Source organism: Callospermophilus lateralis, chromosome 7 (genome assembly GCF_048772815.1).
Source record: "Callospermophilus lateralis isolate mCalLat2 chromosome 7, mCalLat2.hap1, whole genome shotgun sequence".
NCBI lineage: Eukaryota > Metazoa > Chordata > Mammalia > Rodentia > Sciuridae > Callospermophilus > Callospermophilus lateralis.
In genome coordinates, this window is record NC_135311.1 from 73,111,915 (window position 1) to 73,118,645 (window position 6,731).

A 6,731-nucleotide genomic window follows, 5' to 3' on the forward strand; every position below is an offset into this window, starting at 1 on the left:
ATCTGAGCTATTTATCATCTAGGAATAAATGATGTAAATATGGAATAAAATATAAGATCATTAAATGTAAATGATCCCAAATTAGGTAAAATAGACTTAAAACCCAAATTAAAGATCTTAAAGACTTTTTTTTTCTAGTACCAGGGATTGAAACTAGGGTTGCTTAATTAAAGACTTTTATAAATTAAAGATTTGATTAAATGAAGTTATTAGCATGAAATTTTAAAATCTTGTCCAGTAAAGAATGAAAAGAATTAATTTTGATCCTAGCATATAAAAAAAGACCTGGTACTTTGCTGGTTACTATTTTGAAAGACGAATAGTTAATATTTATTCATTGTTTACCAAGGCACAGATTCATTCCCTTAGTCCTCATGGCAACTCTCTAATGTAAATACTTATAGTATGGAGATATGAGGCATATAGAGTTTAAAACTTGTGAAGATCACACAGCCAGGGAATTTCAGAATCAGGATTTAAACTCGGCATTGTTATACCACATAATAGGGATCTAATCACTCCATAATGAGGCAATGTGGTTCTATAAGGCAAATAATACAATAAGTTTTTTAAAAGGAGAAAAGAAGTCAAGTTAGGAGTTACAATAATAAATCCAGAAGTCTTGTTCTAAAGTAGAAGGAGCCAAACATATTAGAACCCAAAAGAGGACTGAAAATAGACTAGCAAAGAATACCTTCATGAATGTGAGTATTCAATGTTGGATTCTTGGCCACATTTCCAAGATAGAGGCTTTGTCATGTGTGCCCTGGCTTTGCCTTCTCAGGTAGCTCCCATGCCCTTGTTCCATCCCCTTGGAATACTGCTGGATAGTTCTACATTCATAGAATTACTGTGCTGTGAAAGTTTCTGGATGGCCCTGTTGCAGCAGCCCCAGGGAAACTGTAATATAAGTAGAAGGGTTATTAACAAATACATATTGCATGGCCTTGCCTTTGTTCCTCCTGAGCGGCCTTCCTTTTACGCCCTATCTCTCTCTTAACTTGCTTCAAGCAAACCAGACATGTTCTGAGCCGATGGAGTTGGTGCTTGGGAATTGTTTTGACCAGTGGATTGACTGAATTAGTAAATGATATCACTTAAGCCAAAAATAACAACACATCCCCACGTCTAAACAGAAGTTTGTCCAAGGTCTTTGAAACATTGGAGATGCCTGGGGGATGTGGATCCTCTCTGTTTGGTAGATTATCTACTTCATTTGAGAAGGTGCTATTACCCTTCAATAAAGTTGAGAAGGTCTTTGTAATAAAATGAGAAGGGAGATATTTTCCATTTGCCAAAGCTGTTTGGAAAATCTCCCTTCAAGTCTGGAACAGAGCATATGAAGCCTAGTGAATACTTACAACAGTCCACTTCCACAAATTCCTTTTGTCTCAGGAAACTTTGAATTGGACTTGACTTATTTTCGACTCATCTCCCTGGCTGAATTTCTACTCTCTTGGTACAGAAGGAAGTGGGGAGCTGCTCCAGGGCCCTCTGACACATCCGTGTTCATGACTGATCCACTTCTGACATATTCCCAGGTGACTGGTCCAGCTACAAGCCCATTGTCTCATTCCAGCAGAGGCCAGCTCCTCACAAGTTAGAAAGGACTGTGATTAGTGGGTGTAAACCAGATACAACTTAGGTAAACAGGCTCAATTGCAACATTGGAGAGGGCTGGGTTTCCTTGCCCTGATTGGATCAAGGAAGACTTTGAAAGAGTCATGTGTTATGGCTTCATTCTTGTGTATGACAGAAAAATGTATCCAACATATAAAATTTGTATTTCCCCAGATACTACTGGTAAAATGACACCAATTATTATTTTCTTTTTTTTTTGTTTGTTCAGTTTTAATTTTAGTTAAATGGATACACATTATCTTAGTCCCTTCTGTGTGCTATACAGAATACTATGGACTGGAGTTTTATCAACAACAAATTTATTTCTCACAGTTCTTTAGCCTGGGATGTTCAAGATGAAGGCACCGGCAGATATGGTGTTTGGCAAGGACTACTTCCTGGTTCACAGATGGTTTTCTTCTCCCTGTGTACTGACACCACAGAAGTGCAATAGAGCTCTCTGGATTCTTTTAAAAGGGCACAAATTCCATTCATGAGTACTCCACCCTTAAACTGTCACCTTCCAAAGGCCTCAAATACTATCACATTGTGGGTTGTATTTTAACATCTGAATCTGTAGGAGTGGGAGGATTCAGACACACAAACATTGTAGACATTATATAAGAATTCAAGGAAATTGTGGTGAAAAATACACTTGAGTCAATGAATGAAGCTTGTAAGGCTTTAACAAAAGAACAGTGAAAATATTCCTTTTATGATGAAAATGATAATATTTACACACTGAAATATCCTCGACAATATTTATCCTTTGTTTTGAGGTACGTTAGCATAATCCTTCGAAAGAATATTACTGATACAGGAAGGAATCAATATTGTGTAGAAAAGGAATGTTCTACTCTCCCTCACTTAATGCTTCTTCAAATTTTCATACACTCTTATGCTGTTCTTGTCTTCACCACTTTTAATTTCTTCTCAATGAAACCACTGAGAAAACAGAAAACAAAAATGGTGGTAATGAGCCAGACATAAAAAAAAAATTTTCAATGAAGACCCTAATCAATAACTTTAAAATGAACATATTTGTGCTCTAGCCATGGTACTTGGCAAATATGGGTTTGTTGGTTTCTTTTTCCTCCAGGGCTTCAAAGTATTTTATTTATTGAAGAATAGATTTCAGTACTAACCTCATCTGTTTCATATTCTGATGGCCACTCTACCAATATAAATTTTGTCTTCATAAATTAAAAAAAAAAAGTTTTCACAGCAGCAAGTCTGTATCCATTACTGTGAATCTGCTTTCAAGGAAATCTGATATTCCATCATGAATTAAAATGCTCTCCAGGCAACTTCATTTGCATGCCAGTAAAGTTCATCACTCTGCATCAAAATTTGAGCCATTCTGTCATGTAAATACAGTTAGATGATGAAATCTCACCACCTTCATGGCAGTCATCAAAAATCCAGCAGAGCCTGCAGGGTCATTGGATTAAACCCATGGGTGGGATGATTGGATTGACTGCCCTGTACAGTTTCATATGTCTGTCTACGTTGCCAACTGTGCCTTCCTTTTTAGCAATAAAAGTCTTATCTACTTTACTCATCATAAATAAGTGTATTTAAGCTCATTTCAATGTTCTTCATGGACAATTCTACCTTACTGATTCCCAGTTCGCAGATATATTTCCATACTTCATGTAATGAAGAAAATGAACTATTTCTTTGTATCATTGGATTCTGTTTGCTTTCTCACGATGTTTCTGCCTTGGTTTGTAGGAATTTGAAACACTGTTAAGCACTTGTACAAATTCAGATTCAAAATCCTGATCACTGTACCAGGCTCTACCAGTCACAGACTGGTCTGGCTCAGATTACAGAGCATATATACTTTCTTTTTTGGAGGCTCCTACAGACTTAAGAACTTTGATAAACTTTTTACTTTCTGAATTCTTTAGAATTTTGTTGATTTCTGTTAATGATAAGTTACTTTTATATCAAATATCTCTGCTCCATATTCCTTTATTTCCTGCATCCTCTATAATTTCATATAGTAGTTTTTTTTTGGTTGTCTGAGCCCTTTATTTTACCAGCATTCTAAGAGTTTTTTTATTCTGTATAAAAGGTCTATATTCTATACCCAAAGGACTTAAAAACAGCATATTTGGTGGTGTAGCCACTTCAATGTTTATAGCAGCACAATTCACAATTGCTAAACTGTGGAACCAACTTAGATGCCCTTAGATGAATGGATAAAGAAACTGTGAGATATTACTCAGCATTAAAAGAGAATAAAATTATGGCATTTGCAGATAAATGGATGGAGTTGGAGATCATCATGCTAAGCAAAATTAGCCTATCCCCAAAAACCAGGGCTGAATTTTTTTTTCTGATAAGCAGATGTTAAGCCATAATGGGTGGGGCACAGTGGAACAAAGTTCCACTGAGATGAACTTTGGATGGGCAAAGGGGAGGAGCGGAGGTAAGGGATTAGGAAATATGGTAAAATGTGATGGACATCATTATCCTAGGCATAGGTATGATTGCACGAATGGTGTGATTCCACTTCATGTACAATCAGAGAAGCAAAAACTTCTATTCTGTTTGTGTACAATGAATGGAAGAGCTTTCTACTGTCATGTATAACTGATTAGAACTAATAAAAAAAAAAGAAGAAAAGAAAAAGAAAGAAAGAAAGGGGGCCTGTATTGCTCCTTAAGAGATTTAACTGACCCATGGACAACAGTCTATCGATGGCCACTGCCTGCTATTGGGTTTCTATATGGGGCATTTCATTTTGAATTACTTGGTCAGTGATTCCATGAGGAAATTGGCATCGTTCTATAATCCTGCTTTCTATTTTGACTGGAACCACACTGGGGGAGCTGCACCTTCACCTTCACCTCTGCCATGAGGTCCTGGAGGAAGGGACACACGAGTCACTGGATAACTCACTGGGGGAACACTGGTAAACCATGGAAGACAGCATAGGCCCGGAGTGAGAGCACTTCTTCCTTTTGTTGCAGCCAGTCCTTCCTGTGTTTTTCTTTTAAAGAATGTTTTATTTAAAGAAAATATTAGGTGCTGGGAGGGGAGCAGAGGGGAGGGGGGAATAGAAAGGGATAGGAAGGGCAGCAGAATACAACAGACCCTAGTATGGCAGTATGTATAAATGTGGCTGTATATAGATAACCAATGTGATCCTGCAATCTATACACGTGGGAAAAATAAGAATTCATACCCCATTTGAATCAAATGTATGATATATGATATGTCAAGATCATTGTAATGTTTTGAGCAACTAATAAAAAAAAAGAAAATATTAGGGGAATAGTGTAGTGGATCCAAGAGTATGCCTGAGGTTGGCATGTGTAGGCATGGTGTTAGTTTATCATGGTAAACATGCAATCATCTTCTATTTCTTAAACATTGAATATATAATTTTATAATATAGATTAATTATGATTTATGAATTCCATTAATAATGAACATTTATCTTTATTCATGTTTACAATTCAGGGGATCATAAATGTAAGAAAAGCTTTCCCCATGCCTTTACAAGTCCTAGGAATTGTATATTTAAACTTATTTTTGTAGCTTTTGGTTGTTATTTGTGTTGTTTACATTTCATTAATTTCTTCTTTATTAGTCATTGTTTTTGTTACTTTTTGATTTCTAATGTAATTCTCTAGCTGCTTTCCCAATTTAATTACTTAACTAATTTATTTGTGTTTGTTTTATTGTTATTTAGGAATATGTTTTAAACAAATACCTTGAGCACTATTTTGGCCACATTCCACAAGTTTTAGCATAGTGTATTCCAGTGTCCATAGTCTCTTTTGTTCATTGATATACTTAACATTTGTTTCCACATAGTTTATAAGATGAATTTAAGTTTTGATTTCCTCTCTAATTCTACACGAGATTTGGGGTATTTGGTATATTTAATTATGCAATTAATATGTTTGCAACATTTTTTTTGCAAAATTAATATTTTGCAAAAATTTTCCCAGGGTCCTTGAATATCACATACATATTTAGATTTGGTTGTGCTCATTTTTATTTTACCCTTAATTGTATGTTTACATTTATAAGTACAATGTTACAAAATTGGTAAATGTTTAATTTTTCAAATATAATTACTATACATTTTCCTATATAAAACATTTGTTATATATAATCTATTTATTCAACTTCAAAATATTTTTTAGATTTAGTTATCAGATCATAACTCAAGAAGGAAATAATACATATATTTAAATTAATAATTGATTTCAATATGATCAATGCAATCTATATGCATGTATGGAAACATTACAGTGAATCCCATTAATATGTACAATTAATGTATGTTAATTTAAAAAGAAAGAAAAACTAATTTTGGTGGATAACAGATTCTGTCATAGAGTACTGACGGATTGGATGAACATTTAATATCTTAGGAGAACATACCTTTACTGTGTTAATAATTCTCTCTTCTACTCTCTTTGTAGATCTAACAGACATTTTATTGTCTCAATAACACTTTTTTAAAAACAGGAACCATAAAAGAAACATATTTGGACTTTCCCATGTAAAATTTATCTCGAGAGAATTTCCTTATATATTCCTCATAGGGAGAATGAAAATGCCAGAAAATACAGAAAGTGGGGTGCTACTTTTTGTTCTCTTTTTATTTCTGACCTCCTACTCCAGGTTCTTCTCTGGGGCTTCAGATGAACAACACTGAATTCTCCAGGGAGTGTAAGTACTTTTGATTATCATGGCGACAGAAGGTCTTCTGTTATGAGATTAAAATCATTGATCAGTCACATGCTAGGAGAGTAAAAATCAATTACTTTCATTATGACAGGAAGATTTATATTATTGTTGAGGTAGGTATGTGGTCTGTGATTTCACTTTTTATTTCCTGGAAGAACTCATATTTGTGAGATTGCTAGCTTTAAAAAATGGGAAGAGGTTCCTTTTGCAAAGCCGAGTTACTCCCTTTATACATTTTCTGAAGGTGATACTGGATTTTAGTTATTATAAGTTACCTTTAACACAGAACCTGGGATATAAGTGGGCTAGAATTTATCTATGAAGCTTGGTTTCTTCTTCTTTCCCTTTGAATCTGTCCATTCTCAATGTGTGCCTTCTGCTCCAAAATTCCTTGG

The 6,731-nt window shown here is 34.9% G+C and overlaps 1 pseudogene; it reads right to left on the bottom strand.

The window, feature by feature from the left end:
* Window positions 1-2,963: 2,963 nt before the first annotated feature.
* On the bottom strand, window positions 2,964-4,487 carry LOC143404861 (DNA-directed RNA polymerase III subunit RPC6-like; annotated as a pseudogene).
* Window positions 4,488-6,731: the final 2,244 nt, after the last annotated feature.